This window comes from Ambystoma mexicanum, chromosome 3q (assembly GCF_040938575.1).
Source record: "Ambystoma mexicanum isolate Mex_15411 chromosome 3q, UKY_AmexF1_1, whole genome shotgun sequence".
NCBI lineage: Eukaryota > Metazoa > Chordata > Amphibia > Caudata > Ambystomatidae > Ambystoma > Ambystoma mexicanum.
In genome coordinates, this window is record NC_090926.1 from 1167762656 (window position 1) to 1167784289 (window position 21634).

General features: G+C 48.4%; 1 long non-coding RNA gene across 1 annotated transcript in view; it reads left to right on the plus strand.

Annotated features, from left to right (window-relative positions):
• The window catches only part of LOC138447707 (uncharacterized), a 150230-nt gene that overhangs the window by 105873 nt on the left and 22723 nt on the right, over nt 1-21634 (plus strand). The window contains exon 2 of the long non-coding RNA XR_011259928.1: nt 21179-21328. This is a non-coding gene — a long non-coding RNA (uncharacterized lncRNA). The remainder of the gene's footprint in view (nt 1-21178; nt 21329-21634) is intronic.

The following is a 21634-nucleotide window of genomic DNA, read 5'->3' on the forward strand; positions in this document are numbered from 1 at the left end:
CGATGCTTACACTGGGCACATATTGCACATGTGTTCACATAGCCCTCAACATCGTGTTTCATGGATGGCCACCAACACCAGCGTTTGAGGAGATCCAACGTCCTCTTTTGTCCAGGATGTCCATTGATAGCACTGTCATGGGACCATTCCAGAGCAAAGTTGCGGGTCTCTGTTGTTAGTAACCATAATTTATTCTGGATGAAAGGTAAACCATCATGAAACACTGGATTCCACTCTGAGACTTGTTCAGGATGTAATGAGACCCATGTTCGAATTGATTTCAGTAGTGGTAAAGGAGGTGTACATAGACAAATTACATGTTGGTCTAATAGAGTTTCTGGAAAAACAGGTAGGCAGACTCCGCCAGGGGAACGTGATAGTGCATCTGCCTTTCCATGGGACAAGCCTGATCTATGTTTGATCTGGAAGTCGAAGGCCGCAAAGAATAAATGCCATTGCACCTGCCGGCTATTGATACACTTGAGTGAGGCTAAGTCCTGGATATTACGGCGATCTGTGAATCCCGTGATAGGATATCTGGCCCCTAATAGATGATGTCGCCAAACCTGAAAGGCATCTTTGATGGCTAATAATTCTTTTTCCGTGACAGTGTAATGGCTTTCGGTAGGGGAACATTTTCGGGAATGAAAGGCTACTGGATGTAATTGACCTGAATTAGGGCAATGCTGCGAAAGCACTGCGCCAAGGGCAAATGAGGATGCGTCTGCTTCCACTATGAAAGGGAGTTCTGGATCAAGATGTTTCAGAATGGGGCAGTAGTAAACGTTGTCTTTAATGCGTCAAAAGCTGTCTGATGTTCTTCTAGCCATACAAAAGGCACTTTGGGACTGGTTAGTGCAGTCAGGGGTGTTACAATGGAGGAAAATTCCTGAATAAAACGCCTGTAATAATTTGAGAAACCCAGAAATGATTGTAATGCCTTAAGATTACTGGGCTTCAGCCAATCCAACACAGCACGAACTTTAGAATGATTCATGGCTAGACCCCCGGGCGTAATATGGAATCCCAAGAACTCCACACTGTCAGTATGAAACTGACACTTCTCAGGTTTAGCAAAAAGTGAATTTTGGCGAAGACGGGACAAAACCTCGCAGATGTGTGTCACATGTTCCTTTAGGTTTTGTGAAAAAATGAGAATATCATCTAGATACACCGCTACACATACATCCAGCAAGTCATGGAATATCTTGTTCATGAACCGTTGAAATGTGGCGGGGGCGTTACAAAGCCCAAAGGCCATAACCACATACTCGAACAGCCCATACCGAGTACAAAAAGCAGTTTTCCATTCGTCTCCGGGACGAATCCTAAGCAAGTTATATGCTCCACGGAGATCGAGTTTTGTACAGACAGTGGCGTGACTTAATCTGTCCAACAATGGAGTAATCAAAGGGATAGGATACCGGTTTTTTATGGTGATGGAATTCAAACAGCAGTAATCCACGCTGGTGAGGTAGAAGGGCGTATGTGATCAATTTTTAGGGCCTTTTGGATGTAATCCTTGAGAGCTTGTTCCTCAGAGGGAGATAGTGAATAAATGCGCCGTGAAGGAATGATGGAATCAGGAATTATGTCAATAGGACAATCATAAGGGCGATGCGGAGGAAGAATTTCAGAAGAACCCTTATCAAAAACTTCCTGAAAATCTTGGTATTCAGAAGGAATGCCAGTTACAACCGCCCCCACCAAGTGTGGCTCTGATAATGAAGAAGAAGTGTGATCATTCAACCTGAGTTGTGCTATGGCCCCCAAAGCACGTGGGGGTGAATCAATGCCTTCAGGTGCGATGAGGCAAAAATGTGGACATATTTCCGACTCAAAATGAACATGCCCAGACTTCCAGTCAATCAGGGGATTATGTTGTTTCAACCACGGAATACTCAATATCAACCCGAACTGTGGTGTCGAGATAAAATCAAAAGAAATCACTTCCTGACGGGTGTTCTGTATATTCATGGTGATTGGGGCAGTTTGTTGTCTGATCGGACCGGAAATCAATGCCGTGCCATCAACTGCATGTGCAGGTTCTGGGTGTTGCTTGGTAACCAGGGGTAGATTCAATGATTTAGCCAATATTATATCAACATAATTGCCTGTGGCACCTGAATCAATAACAATAGAAACTGTGTGAGTGACCTCTGGAGTGGGTTTCAAAGTAGCCTGTACCTCCCCTGGCCTAACCCTCCCAAAAGCAGGTATCATTTCCGAGGGAGTGGATGAACTGCTCGATCCGGCCCTCGAAACTAGGGTCGAGCAGTCCGAAAAACCGAATTTTTAGTCTTGGGATGCCGAGGACAGGTCTTTACAAAATGACCATTTAAGCCACAATAATAACAGGCGTTGTCCGTTATACGGCGTTCTCGCTCGATTTGGGAAATCGCACTGCAGATTCCGCATATCTGCATGGGTTCACCACCTGTATCTGTGGAAGAGGAGGTCTGCACTGTATTAGGAAACCCTGCTTCATTTTTACGTTCAGAACGCTGTGCGTCTCTCTGTAGGGCTAGGTCAACTAGTTGAACATGTTGAGTGGGCAGAGAGGGTATGACAGCCATAGCGTCCTTCATGGAATTACTGAGTTCTCTGTAAAACACCACTGATTTCTTTGCTTCAGGCCAAGAGGTCTCAGCGGCCAATTGATTGAATCGGGCAATATATTCTATGAGTGAACCCTTTCCTTGAGATAATTCCAATAACTCAAGATCCTGGGACTGGGCCATGTGGCGTGTGTCAAATACCTGAGACATTTCTGTGACTAGTAAGTCAAAATCATAAAGAACATGACTGTTGTTTTCCAGTAACGGGTTTGCCCAAGTGGCAGCTGTACCAACTAGATGAGAAAATGTAAATGTTGCCTTTGTGGTGGAATTGGGAAAAGCCTGAGGTCTACAAAGAAAATGCAATTTGCATTGGTTTATGAATGTACAAAACTTTCGGGGATCCCCATGAAATCTTTCTGGCGCAGCCAAAGGAAAGGGCGTGGGCACCAATACGGGAACATGAGATTCTGCAGTGGGAACAATAGGTGGCGCTACTGCTGGTGGGGCCGACGCCAAATCGCCAAACTCTGAATCAGCGGGTAAGGGATTGTGAGTACTTTGGATGAGGTCTAACCGCTGATGTATGGCGGTATTGGCAGCTGTCATATCCGCCCTCAACACTGTGATTGCCTGTACCAATGCAGCCACGGGGTTGTCGGTCGCAGCCTCCATATTCAACACAACCCGTAGCTTGACAGTCTGTCGTAACTTGACTCATTGCGAAGAATATATGGGCCTCTGTCCCCAAGTTCCACACGGAGAGAAGAAAAAAACCACTCCCCGTGCAAGCCTTGAGGCCACAGGTGGTTGTTATTTTGCAGGACCAGACGCTGCCGAGGACCCCAGAGCTGTGGAATGAATTAGGTATTAGTACAAACAAACACAGAACTGTCAACAATGTAACTGTAATTGAAATGGGGCTTACCCAAGGCTTATATTCTAACTGCCAGTAACTCTGAGGCTGTGGTGCAGGGAAGCGTTGGTAATACTTCAATGCCAAGGCGCCAGAAACTCAGCGCTGGCTACCACCAGATGAAGTATTGGAAGTATTCTGAAAACTGTGGTAATGTAGCAGTTCGAGGAACTCTGGAGAGCGTAGAATACTTGACAAAGCAGATAAGGGTAATCCAATCAATCCGTGAAACGGGAGCTAAAGTCAAAAGGTCTGTAAATCCAAGCAGAAACCAAACGCCAAATCCAAGGAACAAGAAAACCCAGTCCGTAATCCGTGAGCTTGAGATCTGTAACCAAATGAATCCAACGTGAATCGAAAACGCCAAACAGTGCCGTGAAACAGCTGTGAAGCGACAAGTGATTCAAAGTGCGTCGCTTTTATACCTGCTGACTCCTGATCACGTGAGCAGAGCTCAGGGCACGTAACCGAGAGTTCGGCCCGGAACCGGGAAGTAGTTGTCGTCGATTACTCTTGCTCCAGCCCTCTCGCAATCTCCATGGCAGTTGCCAGCGGAAACGAGGGAACAAATAATATCGCCCTCTGACAGAGCCTGGAAGTAGGTGACGCTTCCCTCGCACCACAGGTAGCGTGATCATGTGAAGGGCTGACTGAGACTTGGAGATTCTCGCTGTGTTATGTGTCATAAAATCACCGCGGGTATGAGTGTTCTGTAAGGCGGTGTGCCTGGTGTGCCTGACCTTCCTACTGCGCATGACAACATGTAATTACGCAATCCTATACACATTTGGTTAGCTGCCATGAATATATTATAGCATTAAAAGATGCAGAAGTCATATTAAAAAATATTATTTAAAAAGTATACTAGAGATTTTGCTATCAAAGAGATTACTCTCTACTAACACCAGTATTCTAGTGAAAGCCTTCCTAATTCATTTTGAAGCAAAGGCATATGAGTGGAAAGAGGAAAGTTAAGAACCTTTTTCCAAATGTGGCCTTTAATTTTGGTCCATGGAAGTGTAAAACCACAGGACTGATTTCTAAAGTTTATACAATCTTAGGGATAACTTTTCCCACATAATAGTTCAGTAGCGGCTTTATCAAAAACATACAATATTTCACATATATTTTCTTCAATTGGAACCTTAGTTGGTCACTTTTGGCTGACATTCGCCGAATGACGTTGTCCCTACTTAACCTGTTTGAAAAATAGAAACCCAGGTACATTATTTGATTCAGTACTTTAATCTCTATCTGCAGATTTAATAACTACATTTTCATCTTTACCAATCTCACATAATTCTTAACTCTCTTTCTTAGATTATATTGCAATTATGATTTTTAATTTTACAGGTATATGTCTCTCAGCTCTTTAACAAGCAAATTGCTGAAGATGTCTATAGCATTGTCTGTTGGTAGATATGGAATAAATCCTAGTTTAAGATTACTACAATCCCAAAGATCAGTTTGTATATTGGGATGTTCCATATGAGGGCACCTCATTCAGTTCTGGAGGGTCCCTGGGGTCTTAAATGACCAAGTCCTCAATCAGCGTTTCTGGTTCTATGCCAGTCAGTAACCCTGAGATCACTGAATCCTGTGCCACCGCAGTAGCCACTGCAGTGGCCGCCGGGCCATCTCTGGCTGGAGCAGGTGATTCAGTGGGCTTATGATCTGTACTTGGTACTACCAGTGTCACAAGTATTTTGCACTCTCCAGCAGGAAGTGCTTCAGGGCCCATGAACTCAAGTGCTGCTTCTCTGGCTGCTTCCTTAGCCTTAGATCCTGTGACTGCTGGGAGTATCTCAGGCTCAGGAAGGTAACAGACAGTCAACTGAAATTGTCTTTTACAGCAACACAGTACTGGTAAGTCCAGCTAAACTTCACCATTGCCAGAGGACATTGCAGAGACCAACCAAACCCTCTGACTTACCTGGCTGGACCTGTGAATGATCTGACCTTCCTGCACCCAGTGTCGCCTAACAGTGTTAACACTAGCAGCTGTGCCACACAGCATGGGAGCTTTGTTTCCATTAATGAAGATGTGCTCCAAAAAGGATTTGGGTAATCCTGTGAACAAGGACCTCCTCAGAGGACCCGGTGCCTTTGCCACTCAGTCACTAGGAAGCATTCGGCCACATCCTGCACTAGTTAGCTTCCATCTGCTAAGATGAGGCCAGCACTGTGTATGGCCTGTTTGGGTCTACAGTTGCAGGCTGGATCACCCTTCGTATGTGTCATCTCCCCACACAGAAATCAACCTTTAGGCGCTGAGGCTGTGGGCACCTCAGTGTTAGAGGTGCCGTCACTCTTCTTTGATTTGGCACTGAAGAGCCATGTGGCTGGGTCTTCCCATCATGCTTTTGAGTGCCTTTCGTGATAGAATGATGAGAACCTTTGTCCTTACCCTCCTTTAGTTTACTTTCATTAGAGGCCTTTTCTTTTAGTGTGGATGTATTCAACTGAGCCTTTTTTGGACTCAAGGACTCACATACCTTTCGGCAGCTTTAATTATTTATTGTATTTACAGTGCACTTATACAGCAAATGGCGAAAAAAGACAAATGGGGGGCAGGGATGAAGAATAAGAAAAACGGTTGTACTGGGCCTTGTGACATTTGGATCGTGCAAGTGCAGTAATAAGAAGTGCATAGGAGTGGGAGAGGAAGGCGGGGGGTGCATGTTAGAGCATAATACCCTGATGCTAAGGAGAGAAAGGAAGTGCAGATCGGAGTGGAGAGCGTGCAAGTGCTGCAGGGGGGGATGAGGCAGGGGGAAGAGGGCCCCTGTGCTAAGCGAGTGCTAAGGGGAGGCCAGGTGGACAAGTGCCAGGGGTACAGGGGATGGAGGTCCACATGTTAATTACGTGGACGGGGCTGGACGGGCTCAGTAGCAGTGCAGAACCTGCCTGGTTAGAACAGGGGGAGGGAGCCCAGTAGGGCAAGTGCAGACTTGGGGGCTGAGGGAGGAATCAGTGAAGACCCGAAGGGCTGGGGAAGACTGGGCGAGGAGGTGAATCAGAAGGAACCAGGCAGCCAGTCAAAATGCAGCAGAGGGGGACATTAGCTGGGGAGGGGGATGGGAAGGAAGAAGAGAAAAGGTGGGTCTTGAGAAGCTTCCAGAACTTAAGGAGATCTGGCTCAAGCTTGAGAGGGCCAGGGAGACAATTCTAGAGGGAGGCCCCTGCGGAAGGGAGAGATCTACTCCCCCACTATATTCTTAGGAAAGCATCTGATCTGCAGAGAGTTGGAGGTAGAAGACAGAAGGGCTCTAGCCGGGAGGTATTTAGGGAGAGAGAGTTGGATGTAGCGTGGTCCCAAGCCCCAGAAAGCCTTATGGATGATGCAGAGGGTCTTGAACTTGATCCTTGCAAACAACCGGGAGCCAGTGGAGAGATTGTAGGGCTGGAGAGATGCGGTCCCTGGGCTTGAGGCCAAGGATAAGTCTTACAGTCCTATTCTGGATTATTTGAAGGGGCTAAGAGAGGATATGGGCAGTTTGAGGAAGAGGCTGTTGCAGTAGTCCGACCTAGAGAGGACCAGAGCTCTGGAGACATTGAGTTTGTGGTGGAAGATGGGGAAAGGGAGAATGCCTCTGAGGAGGTGCCGCTGAAAGTGAACCTTCTTGGCAAGGTCTGCGATGTGAGGAGAAAAGGAGAGAGCGTTGAAGATGACACCAAGGTTTCTTGCCTCACAAGAGGGCAATGGGAGGGGGCCCATGGAGGGTGGCCAGTGAGTAGGAGGGAAGGAGGGAGCTGGGGTCCCAATGAGAAGGATCTCAGTCTTACTAGCATTTAGGCAGAGATTGTTAGCAGCACACCATGCCTGAATAGAAGTCATACAGTCAGGAATGAGTGAGGAAGAAGAGGAGGCAGTGTAGGGAAACTTGAAGGAGATCTGTGTGTTGTCAGCATAACACTGGAAGTGAGGGTAGAAGGCAGAGATCAAATAGGCTAGAGGGGAAAGGTAGATATTTAAGAGCCACAGTGATAGGATAGAGCTCACAGGGACGGTGTGATGGGTTTGAGAAAAGGACCCAGTTGAACCTGGGATGGTCGGTCCGAGAGAATGGAGGTCAACAAGGCCAGTGCCAGGTCTGTGATGCCAAGGGTATCACAAAGCCGATTTATAGGGGTGGCATGAGGGACTGTTTCAAAGGCAGAGGAAAAGTAAGTAGGATGAGAACGGAAGGAGAGTTGGAATTACGATTTGAGAGCAAGTCGTCACGGCTGTTCAGGAGAGCAGTTTCCATGCCTCTGGATGCTCTGAAGCCAGACTGGTGGTCATGGAGACAACCAACAGGTTTAGTGTGGTGGATCAGATGGTAGGTGACCAGCTTTTCCAAGAGTTTACCCAGGAAGGGGGTAATGGCGATAGGGCAGTAGTTAGCCGGGCAGGAGGGGTAGACAGAAGGCTTTTTGAGGAGAGGGTGCACAGGGGAGTGCTTGAGGGATAGCGTGAAGGAGCCAGTTGCAAAGGTGTGATTGCAGAAATCAGCCAAGGCTGGAGCAAGGGAGGCAATGTTGTCCTTGATAGTTCTGGAGGAGCAGGGGCCCACCTGTTGGAGAAGACTTTCATAGAGAGGACTTGTCTAGAGACCTCATCCACTGGTATGGTGAGAAAGAGGTCAGTAGGAGGCAAAGGGAGAGGAAGGTTCAAGGGGGGGGCCTGAGAGCAGGTGATGGAGAAGGGAGGGGTGTAGAGGAGAGTGAGGACCGGATGTCCTGAGGTTTAGTTATGAAGTGAGAGGCCAGTACAATGCAGAGGATCAGGTATGGCAGAGGAGAAGTGGAGACTGCAGTAGGTTTGGCAAGTTCCTTGCAGATTCATACAATCTGTGATATTCCTTCCCACTAGATGTTCATGTAATTCTGCCTCACAATTTGGAAGGACATGTGTAATCCCTGGCCAAATTAGATCCCGGATAGGTGGGGGTGACAGGCTAGAAATAAAGGTGTTAGACCATTACTGCGCCTCCATCACTGCGACCTCTGAAAATGTCAACCTTTTTAAATAAATGGTATATAATGCAAGTAGGGTGGGCTGCGGGGTGTAAAGGTGGTCAAAATAAAAAAATGCAATTTCAGGGTTGCAGTGATGTGGGTCATAGTAATCGTATGGATTTGAACTAAAGAAAAGTACTCCAGTGGTAGTTTTAAACAATTTATTCAATAGGTGTTATATGTTTCACTGCACTTACCTTGCTGGAAATACCTACTTTCCAGAAGGGGACAGCTGGAATTCTCAGAGCCAGGAACAATGGACTGGTCTCCTCTGTCCAGGGACCATGGACTGGCCTGGAAGGGAATGTTGAAGAACACTGATAGAAAAACATTTTGAAAGTAGGACGGAGACAGAGAAATAGAGAGGGGGGGCAAGATGAGCAGTTGGACGCCCTGGGGGCTCACTTGGGGTGTGAAGAGCCCTTTTAAAGCTGGGCCATGTATGCCAGGAGTGGGCCGGGGTTGGTCGAGCCCAAGGGGAAAGGTGCGGGATGGCTCGGGTGAAGTCATTTCCTGAGGAGCATTCAGCCTGCTCCATGGCTACCCGTTGCAGGCCCAGAAGAAGGACCCTATCTGGCCGTGTGAGCAGTGCAGCACGGGGAGTGAGTGGTGGCCTGAGGAACCATATGGCGAGATATGGGCCAGACTGAATAAGCCACAGTAGATTGAAACACTGGGCTGCCGTGAGAGGACAGCCTGGGTGAAGCAGAGATGGCTCTCCATCCCCAGGCCGAATGAGTGGGGTGACCCGGGACCTGGCAACACTGCCTGGTAGGCAAGACTCCCACTCAGTGGGGGCGGGCAAAGAAGATCAAAGTCTAGGGCCGTATGTGAGATGCAGCCTTGGTGAAGATGCCAGTGAGCGGGCTCAGTGCACCTGGAATAGGCTGATGCGTGAGCAAAGACTTGGGTGCAGTGAGGGGAGTGGGTGGGAGTGAAACGTGTATGCTTATGTCCATGGTGATGACAATGCCAAAGGTGTGCTGCAAAGAAGAGAGTGAGCCCTGAGGTGGTGATGTTGGCACCCCCTGGGAGTATGAGATACCGTAGTGATGACCGTCTTCCATCTGGTCCAGTGGCTGTGGCATCACCACCCCACCTGGGCATGGAGTGATGCATGTAAGAAAAGACTGCTTGGGTCCACGGCAGTGACAGGGCACACATTGGAGTGCTGTATGCACATGTGACAGCTCCAAGAGGCCAAAAGGAACAGAGGCTTCAAGGTATTGCATATTTGGTTGTCAGGATCCTTTGGAAGGAACCAGAGCCCTGTTTGGTATGCTTGGCTACAGAGCCACACATGCATAAATATCATATAATTATGTGGGTAGATGGAGCAGATCCTCAAGTAAGGGACCAGCCAAGGTTGGAAAGTTTAGGGAGCATCTAGTTGAGGAAAAATACGCCACATTGTTAGTTTGAGTTTATCAAAAACATATAGGTCGTTAGTGGACCCCAGATGTCCATACCTGATGTTTTTGTTTGTTTAGGTAAGGTAACCTAGGCCTTTTTTTACCTTTCTGGACACTTGACTCTCGATTGTTGCATTGCTGTGTGGTTGTAGTTGGTGTCATGCTCTGCAGTTCCTCCCTCTCTCTACCCTTCCCCCTCTCTCTGCACTCTCGCTCAATAGTGCTCTCAAATCTCCCCTATCTTCTCAAATTTATATTCTATCACCTATCCTATCCCTCTGTCAAATCTGGAAGGAAAAGGTTCAGGAAGGATCTCCTAGTCTCCAATCCAGGCCTGCCCATCGCTGACACTTATGCCAATGCTTGTTCCAGGAAGACTTTCCTGGACATCGTCTTTGTCGTTCCTTCCACAGACCTTTGGATTCCCCTTATGGTCTCTATGCTCTCCACTTGCTCTTACTCTCACTTTAATGGTGGCACCAATTGGGAGGTACACTTGGCATCCTCCTGTCCTCTATGGTCATCATTAATGTACCTAAATGGCACTGTCATGGTCCAGGGCTCTCAGCCCAACCTCCTCTGTCTTGAAAGGCATCTTCCGTCTCATCAATTTCCTCTTCCCTCCTGCCACTCCTCTTTCTCCTCTGACAGGTTTACCACACTCCTGTACCCCTCCTTGCAAGACCTTCAAAAGTGGCAACCTGCTCCACTTAGCTACCCTCAACTCTCGCTCTGCCATCAAACACTTCTCTGACATCTGCCAACTCCTTGAAGTCCTCAACCTAGACGTCCTCACTGTCACCGAGACATGGTTCACTGACAGCTCTTCTACAAGCTTTGACACTCTCCTCTCTGAGGGTTACAATATCCTCTCTGAGCCCAGGGTAACCGGCCCGGGGGCCTAGTGGCCCTGATCTTCCCTGAGTGGGTTCCTGCTACTATCATATCCACTCAGGCCTACTGCTCTTGGGAAGGCCTTGTCTGCAGGCTTGGTGTTGCTCCTGGTCGCTCTCTGACTCTGGCCATCATCTACAGGCCCCCTGGCCAGGTTTCCCACTTCCTCTCAGAATGGACTTACCTCACCTCACCTCTTCTCTCCTGGTCTCCTTCTCCAAGCTTCTCCTTCTATGAGACTTCAACATTCACCTCGACTCCCCTGATGCAGCCTCTGGGCTCTTCCACAACCTCTGTGACTCTCTTTCCCTCTCCATTCTTCCCTCCGGTCCGACACACTCAGCCGGACACACATTGGATGCTCCCATCTCTTCAGACATCCCTATCTCCAACCCTCTCATTACTCCTCTCTACTGGTCTGATCATGCTCTCCTTTCCTCTCACATGGACCTCCTGGGTCCCCCGGGCTAAGCCCCCACCCGCACCACCAGCTTCCTTCTCCGTCATTCGACCTAGGAAGCGAGTGCCAGTTGCCACTTTTGATGCCACAATCACTCCCCCTCCTACCCCTGCCACTGGTATTTCACTCTGACACAGGCCTTAGTAACCTTCAACTCTCCATCTCGAACACTCTGGGCATCCTTTACCCCTGTCATGAGGATCTGCATGAAATCTGCCTTCAAGTGCAACTCCTGATATGGCTCCGACCTGGCCGCTCTGAAACGCAGCTGAGCGGAAAGTGGTAGGCTTCAAGCACATCATCTGACAAACTGGCCTGCCGCCTGCTCCAAAGGCAATACAAACATTCCATCTGCTCGAAAAAGAGGGCCTATATCGAAGCCTGCATTCCTGCGGCCACTAACAGCATGAATTGACTTTTCAAAATCTGCAAAAGAACCATCACTACTGCAGTCTCCACTTCTCCTCTGCCTTCCCTGTCCCTCTGCACTTCTCTGACCTCTCACTTCATTCCTAAAAACTCATGACATCTTGTCCTCGCTCGCCTCTACTCCACACCCTTCTCCCTTTCCCGCTCTCAGGCTTCCCTTGGCCCTCCTCCTGCTCTCCTCTTTTTCTCTCATAACAACTGATGAGGTTTCTAGACAAGTCCGCTCTATGAAAGTATCATCCATACATGTATCAAGAACAATATTGCCTCCCTTGCTCCAGCCTTGTATGATATCTGCAATCACTCCTTTGCCACTGGATCCTTCCCCTCACTCCACAAGCACTCCCTTGTGCACCCTATCCTCAAAAAGCCTTCTGCCAACCATTCCTTTCCGGGAAAACTACCGCCCTACCTCCTATACCCCCTTCCTTGGCAACTCTTGGAGAAGCTGGACATCTCTTAGCTTATCCACTTCACTGAATCTGTTGGTTATCTCCACAACTACCAGTCTGGTTTCAGAGCGGGCAGAGGTAAGGATACTGCTCTCCTGAACACCTTTGAAGACTTGCTTTCTAATCTTGATTACAGCTTTCCTTCCGTTCTCATCCTTCTTGACCGCTCCTCTTCCTTTGATACGGTCAACCATGCCACCCTGATAAATTTGCTTTGTGATACCCTTGGCATCACGGACCTGGTTCTGGACTGGTTGACCACCTTCCTCTAGGACCGACCTTCCCAGATTCAACTGGGCTCTTTTCTCTCCACCATCTCACTCTCCACCTATGGTGTTCCTCAGGGCTCTATCCTCTCACCCTGGCTTTTCAACATCTACTTGGCCCATCTAGCCCATTTGATCGCCACCTTCTCTCCTAATTTCCATTGTTTAGTGGATGAAACACAGCTCTGCTTCAAGCTTCCCTCCTCTCCCTCCTCCCCTCACTCATTACCGACTGCCTGTCTGCTATTCAGGCATGGTGCACTGCTATCTCTGCCGTAATGCCAGTAAGACAGAAATCCTTCTCATTGGGACCCCTGCTCCCTCTTTCCCTCCAACACGCTGGCCCACTCCAGTCACCCTCCTGTGTGTCGAAAAACCTTAGTGTCATCTACGACACCTCTCTCTCTCCTTCAACCCTCGCATCACAGACCTTGCCAAGAAGGCCCACTTTCACCTGCACCTCCTCAGAGGCATTCTCCCTTTCCTCACCTTCCCCCAGAAACTCAATGTCTCCAGAGCTCTGGTCCTCTCCAGTCTGGACTACTGCAACAGCCTCTTCCTCAATCCTAACTCCTCCCTTTGCCCTCTTCAACTAATTCAGAACAGGACTGCAAGACTTATCCTAGGCCTCAAGCCCAGGGACTGCATCTCTCCAGCCCTAAAATCTCTCCACTGGCTCCCGGTTGCTGCAAGGATCAAGTTCGAGACCCTCTGCATTATCCACAAGGCTTTCTGGGGCCTGGGACCCCACTACATTCAACTTTCTCTCTGTAAATGCCTCCCTGCTAGAGCCCTTCGGTCGTCTACCTCTAACTCTCTGTAGATTAGACGCTTTTCCAAGCAGAGAGTGGTGGGTAGATCTTTATCCTCCGCAGGTGCCTACCTCTGAAATGGGCTTCCTGCTGTCTTAGACTTGAGCTGGATCTCCTTAAGTTCTGGAAGCTTCTCAAGAACCTCTTTTTCTCTTCTTCCTTCCCTCTCCCCCGCTAATGTCCCTGTCTGCCCTTAACTGGTTGCCTGGTTTCTTCAGCGTCTTAACGGGCACCAGGCCCCCTAGTCCAATCTATCCTGCACTTGGTTTCCCCTGACCACCTGCCCGCTCTACCTGCACTTGCCCTTGCGGGCCCCTCCACCCTGCACTAGCCTATCTGGGCCTGGACCCTTGTAGACCTTCAAGCCCCTTACCTTGTACTTAGCTCGTGGGCGTTCCTTCCCCTGCACTCTCTGCTTGCCCTGGCTCTGTCCACCTGGCCTCCCCAGGCCCTCGTTTTTCTCACGGGCCCTACCACCCTGACTGGCACTTCCCACCTCTCTCCTGCACTTCTCGCTACTGCACTTGCAGGATCCGAATGTCACAAGGCCTAGTAGTATCGTTTTTCTTTTGTCCTCCCTGTTGCCCCAACCCTCTTGTCTTGTTGCGCCTCAAAACACGGTGCGTATAGGCGTATTACAAATTCCCAATAAATAAAATAAATAAGGACACTTGCTGGCCTGGAGGCAGGTGCGCAAGGGCTGCCAGGCTAGGGCAACAACACCTGGGCTACACATAATCGCTTGTAATCGACATAAACATTCCTTCAAATGTGTCAACTTTGTTAAAAGTGAACCACCCATTCAGAACGACTGATGTGTAAATACCTCAGAAGTTTGATACCCCCTGGGGTATTGTTTTGGAGTTTTGCAGGAGAGGTCAATGAGAAGAAGAGAAAGGACGAGCGGGAGAGAAATAAGGAGAAACAAGAGAGAAGATGAACAGTAAAAGGGCAAGAAAGAAGGAAGAGGGAGTAAGTGAGGAAGAGGGTCCTAAGGAAGACAAGATACCTAGAAAGGAAACAGAACAAGGAGAAAGAAATCGCATGGAAGAGGGAGATAAAGGGAGAGAAGAGGGAAAGAACGAAGAGAGAAACAGGGAAAGAAAGAGGGAGTGAGAGAAAGTGGGGGAAGAGGAAGAGAAAAGGATGATAAATAGGGGAGAGAGTGATAATGAGAGAAAGATGGGAATAAAGGAAGAGAAGAAGGAGATGGCAAGGAGAGGAATAGGGGCAAGATGGAGGAAACGATTTTCAAAAGGAAGGGGGAATACAGGAAAAGCGGAGAGAAAGAATGAGAGGGTGTGAAAGAGAAGAAAAGGGGGCTAAGGAAAAGATGGTAAGAAAGGGGACAGAACGAAGGACGAAGAAATGGGGCATGGAAGAGGAATCAAGAGGGTAAAAGGAAGAGGAGAAAGGGATGTGCAAGGAGAAGGATATGGGGAGAGGAAGATGGAGACAGTGGTGTAAAGGGAAGAGAGGAAGAGGCGTCTAAAGAAGCAGACGATGGCGAGAAAGGGGCAAAGAAAAAGGAGAGGGAAAGGAGGAAAGGAAGAGTGAGCGAATGAGAGAGGGGCGAGAAAAGAGAGAAAACGAGAAATAGGCAGTGAGTGATATAGAAAAAGCAAAAGCACAGAGAGAGAGAGAGAGAGAGAGAGAGGGAGAGAGAGAGAGAGAGAGAGAGCATGAGAGAAACCAAGTGGCAGAGGGAGCGCGCTCCACCCTTCCTGGAATTCCAGAGACATCAACACTCTGCATCAAAGGAATCATTGTCATCCTTGTAATCCGGCCGCAGGGCTCAGTGGGTAATGATGGGCACTGAGCTGCACCTCGTGGGCGTGGTGAGGCTCCTGCGCTTGGCGTTTAGCCTTTACGAAGCAAAGAAGAGCTGGTGCCTTCAGGGCAAACTCTCCTTGAAACTAAGCGAGTTTCCTTTTTCTCCGTGTGTGGTAGCAAACATTGACAAAGCCAAAAGCTTTGACTTTTGTATAGGCATTTGGCAGGCATTGCTGCCTTACGGCCATGTACTCGCACCATTTCCCATCTAAGGCTGTCATATGTAAGTCCTTCCAGTACCCTTGTGTATTAGGTAAGGCGATGAAATACCCACATATTCACACCTTCGAAAGAGACGGCATGGGTGCCCAGAGGTTGACGTGCGTTGTCCCCCAATGTCCAGGTACTGGCATCATGGGCACTTAAGGCCTAACGTATGAGTACATGGGCTCAGAACTGCGGTCAAGCTCTGCGCTCATAAACTTGGCCTTTTAATGTAAGCGCATGCAAGGGGTTCTATGTGGTCACTACGCCGCCCATAATGTCGACTTTCAAATTCCCAAATCCCATTGTGGCGCTGCGCAGTGAAACGTAGACCACTGTGCCCCGCATCCCCCTACCCACCTGCCCCGCATCCCCCTACCCACCTGCCCCGCATCCCCCTACCCACCTGCCCCGCATCCCCCTACCCACCTGCCCCGCATCCCCCTACCCACCTGCCCCGCATCCCCCTACCCACCTGCCCCGCATCCCCCTACCCACCTGCCCCGCATCCCCCTACCCACCTGCCCCGCATCCCCCTACCCACCTGCCCCTTATCCACGTACCTTTTTGGCGTCACGCAGGGCCGTCTTACACTAGATTGCACCCCAGGCGGGAAGCATCTTTGGGACCTCCAGCGCCAAAAATGACAACCAACAAAAATTGTCTGAATTTGTAGAATTACACGTGTTGAACGTGAACATTTAAACTAAATAGGGCAAAAGTACTGCTATGCAATGCACACAGTCGTGGTATGCACACCTGCCGCAGTCGGCGTTGAGAGGGCGAGAGCCGAGAAGGGAGAGGATCATTCCCTAGGCCTAGAGGTAGCAACTTTGAAGCGTCGCAGGCTACTATTGGGACCTACCTAGGGCAGGCCCTGCAGAAGCGGCACTGGTGGTGGAAGTGAGAGGCACTAAGGAGTATGCCACTATGCCAGGCTGCACAACCAAGTGGTAGCCTGGCATGGGTACAGCACCGGGTTCCATGCACCCGGGGAGAGTGGGGGAGCAGCCACCTCCCTCAGAGAGTGGCACACAATTCTCTATGTCCAAAATTCTTTGCTCTCATCAAGCCTTACACAGCAAAAGTATATCGCCAGAGCATCATATGCGTAACACCTGTGTCATATGTGACACTATGGGAGTGGGCTGGCTTTTCAGTCTACATTGTAAGCGAAGACTTGCAGTTTCATTGTCCCCAATATATATACAAGTCTCAGTATTGTTGGGGAATGGCTCAAAATGCCACAAATGGTGTGAGGACACTTGCTAATTAGGAATATTGAAATGAGTCTGATGATATTTATGCAAAATAGCACAACTGAAAAGATTCATGAGTATATGTCTACGGCTATGCCAAGACACTTCCATATGCAGCGATTCGCAGCATGCCCAGTTCATGCAGGAAACCATTACCCAGTCATTTGTAACTGTTCAGTGGCACTGGAAGTGTATTCCTGTAAGACAGAATCCTTGCCATGGTGAGAGGTGAAGAATGGAAATAGAGGAGATCTGAGGGGGGACATGAAGCTTGTGTGTGTTGTAAGTATATTTCCCCACCCCCAGTGACCGTCCATAGCCATACTAGTACCTATGTCCAGTCCCACCCAATACCTGCCCCTCGCCATCCGAAACATTGTGATCTCTTTGACTTAACTCTGTGCAGCAGTAAAATCAGACTGGGTTCTGTGAGGGGGCTGCAGGGGTTTTTCATAGCAGTTTTCTGAGAGATAATGATTCTTTTTCTCTGTATGGTGGCCCTTCTAGTTCACGATTGTTCGATTAAAAAGCCAGGATGCGTTTCAGAATGCTATAAAAATACACGAGTCAGGTAAGTACTTGGACGAGGAAGAGTAAGACTGGGAGTAATGAAGTTTACCAGTAAGTAATCCGAGCACTTCCTGACTCTCTGCCATTGCCTGGTTTTATTTTTTTAATTTCCTCCTTTTCAACATGTGATGAATTTCCACGAGCCTTGAGGTTTTTTAAATGCACATTTTGAGGTAGCTGAGTGCATAATGAGACGTGGGCGTTGTGCAAGTCAATTGACGTCTCAACCTATAGATTCTAAGAATGAAGCAACATGTAGCATTGGGTGAAATTGTACATGTTTGCCTCTGTTAAGCTCAGGATCATTCTTCTTGCCCCATTTGCTGCGGCCCAAATTGAATGACCAATTATTAATTTACTTTAGCGTATTTTATTAAGGAAGATTTGCTCCATTTTTTGTTTGTGGAATGTGACTCTAGCTAGATAGCATTCTTTTATAGAAGTGTGTAAAGCAAGTCTGCCCTTTGTTACCAAGCCGCACGCAAGCCACAGGTCAGACTCAGAGCCCTAATATTAATGCACTCCACCAAGCAGATCAGGTGTGTAGTTCATGAGAGAACAAAGCGTCTGTTTGCTGCAGTATATAAATGGCAGTAAGCAAATGAGCATTCCTTTTACAGATTAAACAGCCAATAAATTACCCTTCGCATAGACACAGAAGGCCTGTGGCTCAGCCAGCACAGAAAGCCCCTGCCCATGCCCGTTGTGGACACTGCAGCGTTCATTAGCGTTGTTGTTCCAGTCGCCCTTACCAACACAACCAGGAGGAGGCTGCCAACAAACATCACTTTCTTGTAATGACAGTAAAATTGGGCGTAATGAAATATCACATAAAACGGTCATCAATAAACCCCTAATTCCGAAGGGCTCGGCACAGAAGTCCCAACGTGTTCCGTCAGGAAGAAAGATCGAAGATTTAAGCCCCAATATCTGCACTGTGGGGGTTGCTAATAATGCTGGTTTAATAATGAAGGTTGCTTACCAATTATAAAGGTTAACTGTGTTATGCCAATCTTGGCACATTGGCAGCCGGCCCAGCCTAAAATGGCTTATAGGCTCTGGGGCTGGGCTCCTCCTGGCTGGGCACCTTCCTACGTCCTTCTGCCTTGATCCTGATTCCTCCTCTGGTAACGGACACAGGGTCACAGCAGGGCAGGCTGCCCAGTCAATCAACCCCCTGTGTCAGTGCAGGGCATGCGCTGAAGGAGGGCACGTGCAGTGCGGCCATGCCTGGGACCTTGCTATTTGCGCTGAGGCTGCTCGCTTAGTAGCATCAATACAAATCAATGTGGTGGCCGGTGCCTGGCTTTACAGGAGAGCACAAAATTGGAATGCAGAGAGATTAGTCACACTGGGTCTGGCACATTTTTTGTAAAAACGTACATGTACACAGCACACATGACAAACAGTATTAATATATATGGACTCTCGGCCTGCTGGCGCAGCGCCCCCTCGAGGCTGACACATCAGGCAGCCGCCTGCGTTGCCTGACACAGAGATTGGCCCTGGGTACGCTTCTGGGAGTGTCGCCGTCTCTCCTCTGTCATTGCGGCATCAGTTCTCTCCCTCTAATGCACGTCTGAACTGGTTCCGAAGGGACCTTTTTAGTTAATTTGTTTTTCTTTATAGTCCCACGCAACCCCTGAGCCCCACTACACTAACAAAAGGGAGCAGGGGACACCCCTGCAACCCCTCACATCCACTACACCAACAAAGGGGAGCGGGGGACACCCCCGCAGCCCCTCACATCCACTACACCAACAAAGGGGACCGGGGGACACCCCCGCAACCCGAGCCCCACTACACTAAGAAAAGGGAGCAGGGGACACCCCCGCAACCCCTCACATCCACTACACCAACAAAGGGGAGCTGGGGACACCCCCGCTCCCAATAGTCGGTGTAGTGAGGGCCGGCATGTTAGTACCGCACAAAGGCGCAGTAATTAACATGTTGCAGTGTTCGGGGTGACATTTTTGTATGTTTCCCATGCAAGGTCTTCTGATTGATGATGCGCCCATGGTGAGATCGTCAATCACAAACTGAGGGACTTCCAGAGCCCGCGGTGGGTGTGGGTGAGCTAGATATCCAACATGCTATGTCCACCTAGGCTGGGTAGCAAGGCATACAGTGCATTACTTCATGCCGATGACATCGTTAGTCTAGCCTGAACTCCAGCTGGCCTTAATCAAGGGCATCACTATGCCATGGACTCCCACAAATTAGGAGGGAAAGGGAGAGTGCAATGAGAAAGCTCAAGTAAGTGCCGCCAGGGTGTCGGTTCCATGTAAGTGCAAGGAGGCAGGGGACTGTAGGGTTGCAGATACAGTCCCTAGTGCGTGGTAGGCCCAGAGGCAGTGCATGGGGCTACTGGCCATGAAGGAGCCTGGTCCCCATAAGGTTCAGAGGGGGGCCAGGTAACCAGTTAGTGGAGCAGACAAGAAAATCATAAGGGGAGAGAGAGTGAGAAAGCATACGCGAAAAAGAAGGTCTTGTGTTGCTTCCGGAACCTGAGGTGGTCCTGCTCAAGTTTGAGAGAGGCAGGTAGGCTGTTCCAGAGGGAGGTGCCAGCCAAAGAGCGAGATCTACCTGCCACTCTCCGCCTGGAGAAACATCTGACCCTCAGAGAGTTGGAGGTGGATGAGCGGTGGGTTCGAGAAGGAGTCACTGTATGGCAGTGAGATATGGGGTAACAACAACTGTAAGCCTTTGGAGATAGAGTAGACATAATTCTGGCGCCAAGTTCTGGGCTTACCACCAGGGTGGCCCCAGCAGTGTGCTAAGAATAGAATTAGGACTACAGAGTATTGCTTAAATTGCACAGACTAGGCACCTGACATACTTTTGCAGTGATGGAAGCTGTCACGGGTGTTCCCAAATCTGCATGGTATAAAATAGGGGGCAGCCTCTGGGACCAATTTACAGCTGAAAAAGGGATGGATAATTGTGTGTCCAACTTGGTCCAAGTAATATCAGCAATTAAATGCTGGACTAGAGAAAGAGCGTTGGTGCGTATGCAGATAGAGTTCAATCACTGCCTTCACTCGCCATGTATGTGGAGGCCAAAGGGAGCCGCTTAGCCACTCGTCCTATTATTGGCCGTATTTCACCTGCGGGAGGAGGCTACTGATTATGACTAGGCTAAATTCCGCTTGCCAAAAGAACCAGTTGGCACAAGACTTCTTTAAAATGCCAATGTGATATGGGGTTGGATGAAGATATGGTACATTTTCTCTTGATCTGCCCACTTTATAAAGTTGAGAGGATGGTATGGTTAAAACCATACTTAGTGGCTTAAACTATTGTAAGGAAGGTATAACCTTAATTTTTAATTGAACGGAACCTGAGTTACTTTTTGATTTGATGAAGTTCCTAGATATGGCCTTAAATGTAAGATTGCTTATAACCAACCTGCGCGTAGGGACCAACGATACATCTCTAAAAAACGGATTCTGGTCTATGGTTGAGGTTTGTAGCAATATTGGTCTATACAGAGTTTTTTTCTTTTTCTTATTGTAGTTTCAACTTTGATTGTAAATAAGGTATTAATTGGGTTGGTAAATGACTGAGCTTAATGCGGATCGATTTTAGTATGTATGTACTGATAATAATGGAGTAATCCAAATAAACTTTTAAATGTACTTTCGGTACACCTCAACCCCTTTGTAATGTAACAGAGCCACCAGAGGGGCCAACCCAGTTGTTAAAACTATAAGAGTTGTCTTTACAGCAAATGATAATACTTGAAGTTAAAAGTGACATACATGCACTGCAAAACATAGGAAATTCCAAGCTAATTGATGGGTAAGGATGTGGAAGCATGCAGCCCGAAGATCTACAGGTGTCATCAGCTGTCCTGAAAATGGATGTCAAGATGAACTTGTTGGGAGATGTATTTTTTGTTTTTACTATACTTTGCTGTTAATCATTGTTATCAGTATGTATGTGCTTACAGCGCCTTGAAATTGGTTTTTAATGATAATGCGTTTATGCTTAATGAAGGATTTTTACTACTACTTCTACCTCCTTGTGGTCCAGGACCGGACATAACTCACCTGAAACCTTGGCTACCAGGAAGAGTACTGAATGCAATCATTGAATTTGCCCTTCCACAGGCGTCATTTCTGAAGAAGCTCTTGTAAACTGTGATGCCTCCCTCTTTCTCAAAGTCTGGAGTGGACTACTCAGCCGAGGAACGTCAGCCAACTGGAGCAGGGAGCTACCAGCAGCCAGTCCAGGGTGGGAGCTCCAGAGCACCTCTCCAGGTACATGACCTTGACCTTTTATGAGTAATGTCATCCTAGAGTTAGAAGGCTCAGCATGATGAGATGCTGTTATTCTCTTGCCAAGACCATGTCCCCAATTTCTGTATTCACTCGGGGATGGGGTTTTCCAGGCATACAAAGCCACAAGCATAAGACTAATAACCCTGAGGAACAGAATGAAGTCACAGACCAGGGGTTTCCTTTTGTGAAATCTACACAGAGATTTCCTAGCGTAAGGGACTGTTTTTCCATGAAACATAATATGCCGCAAGAATTGATACCATAGTATCCAATATGCCAGAAGGG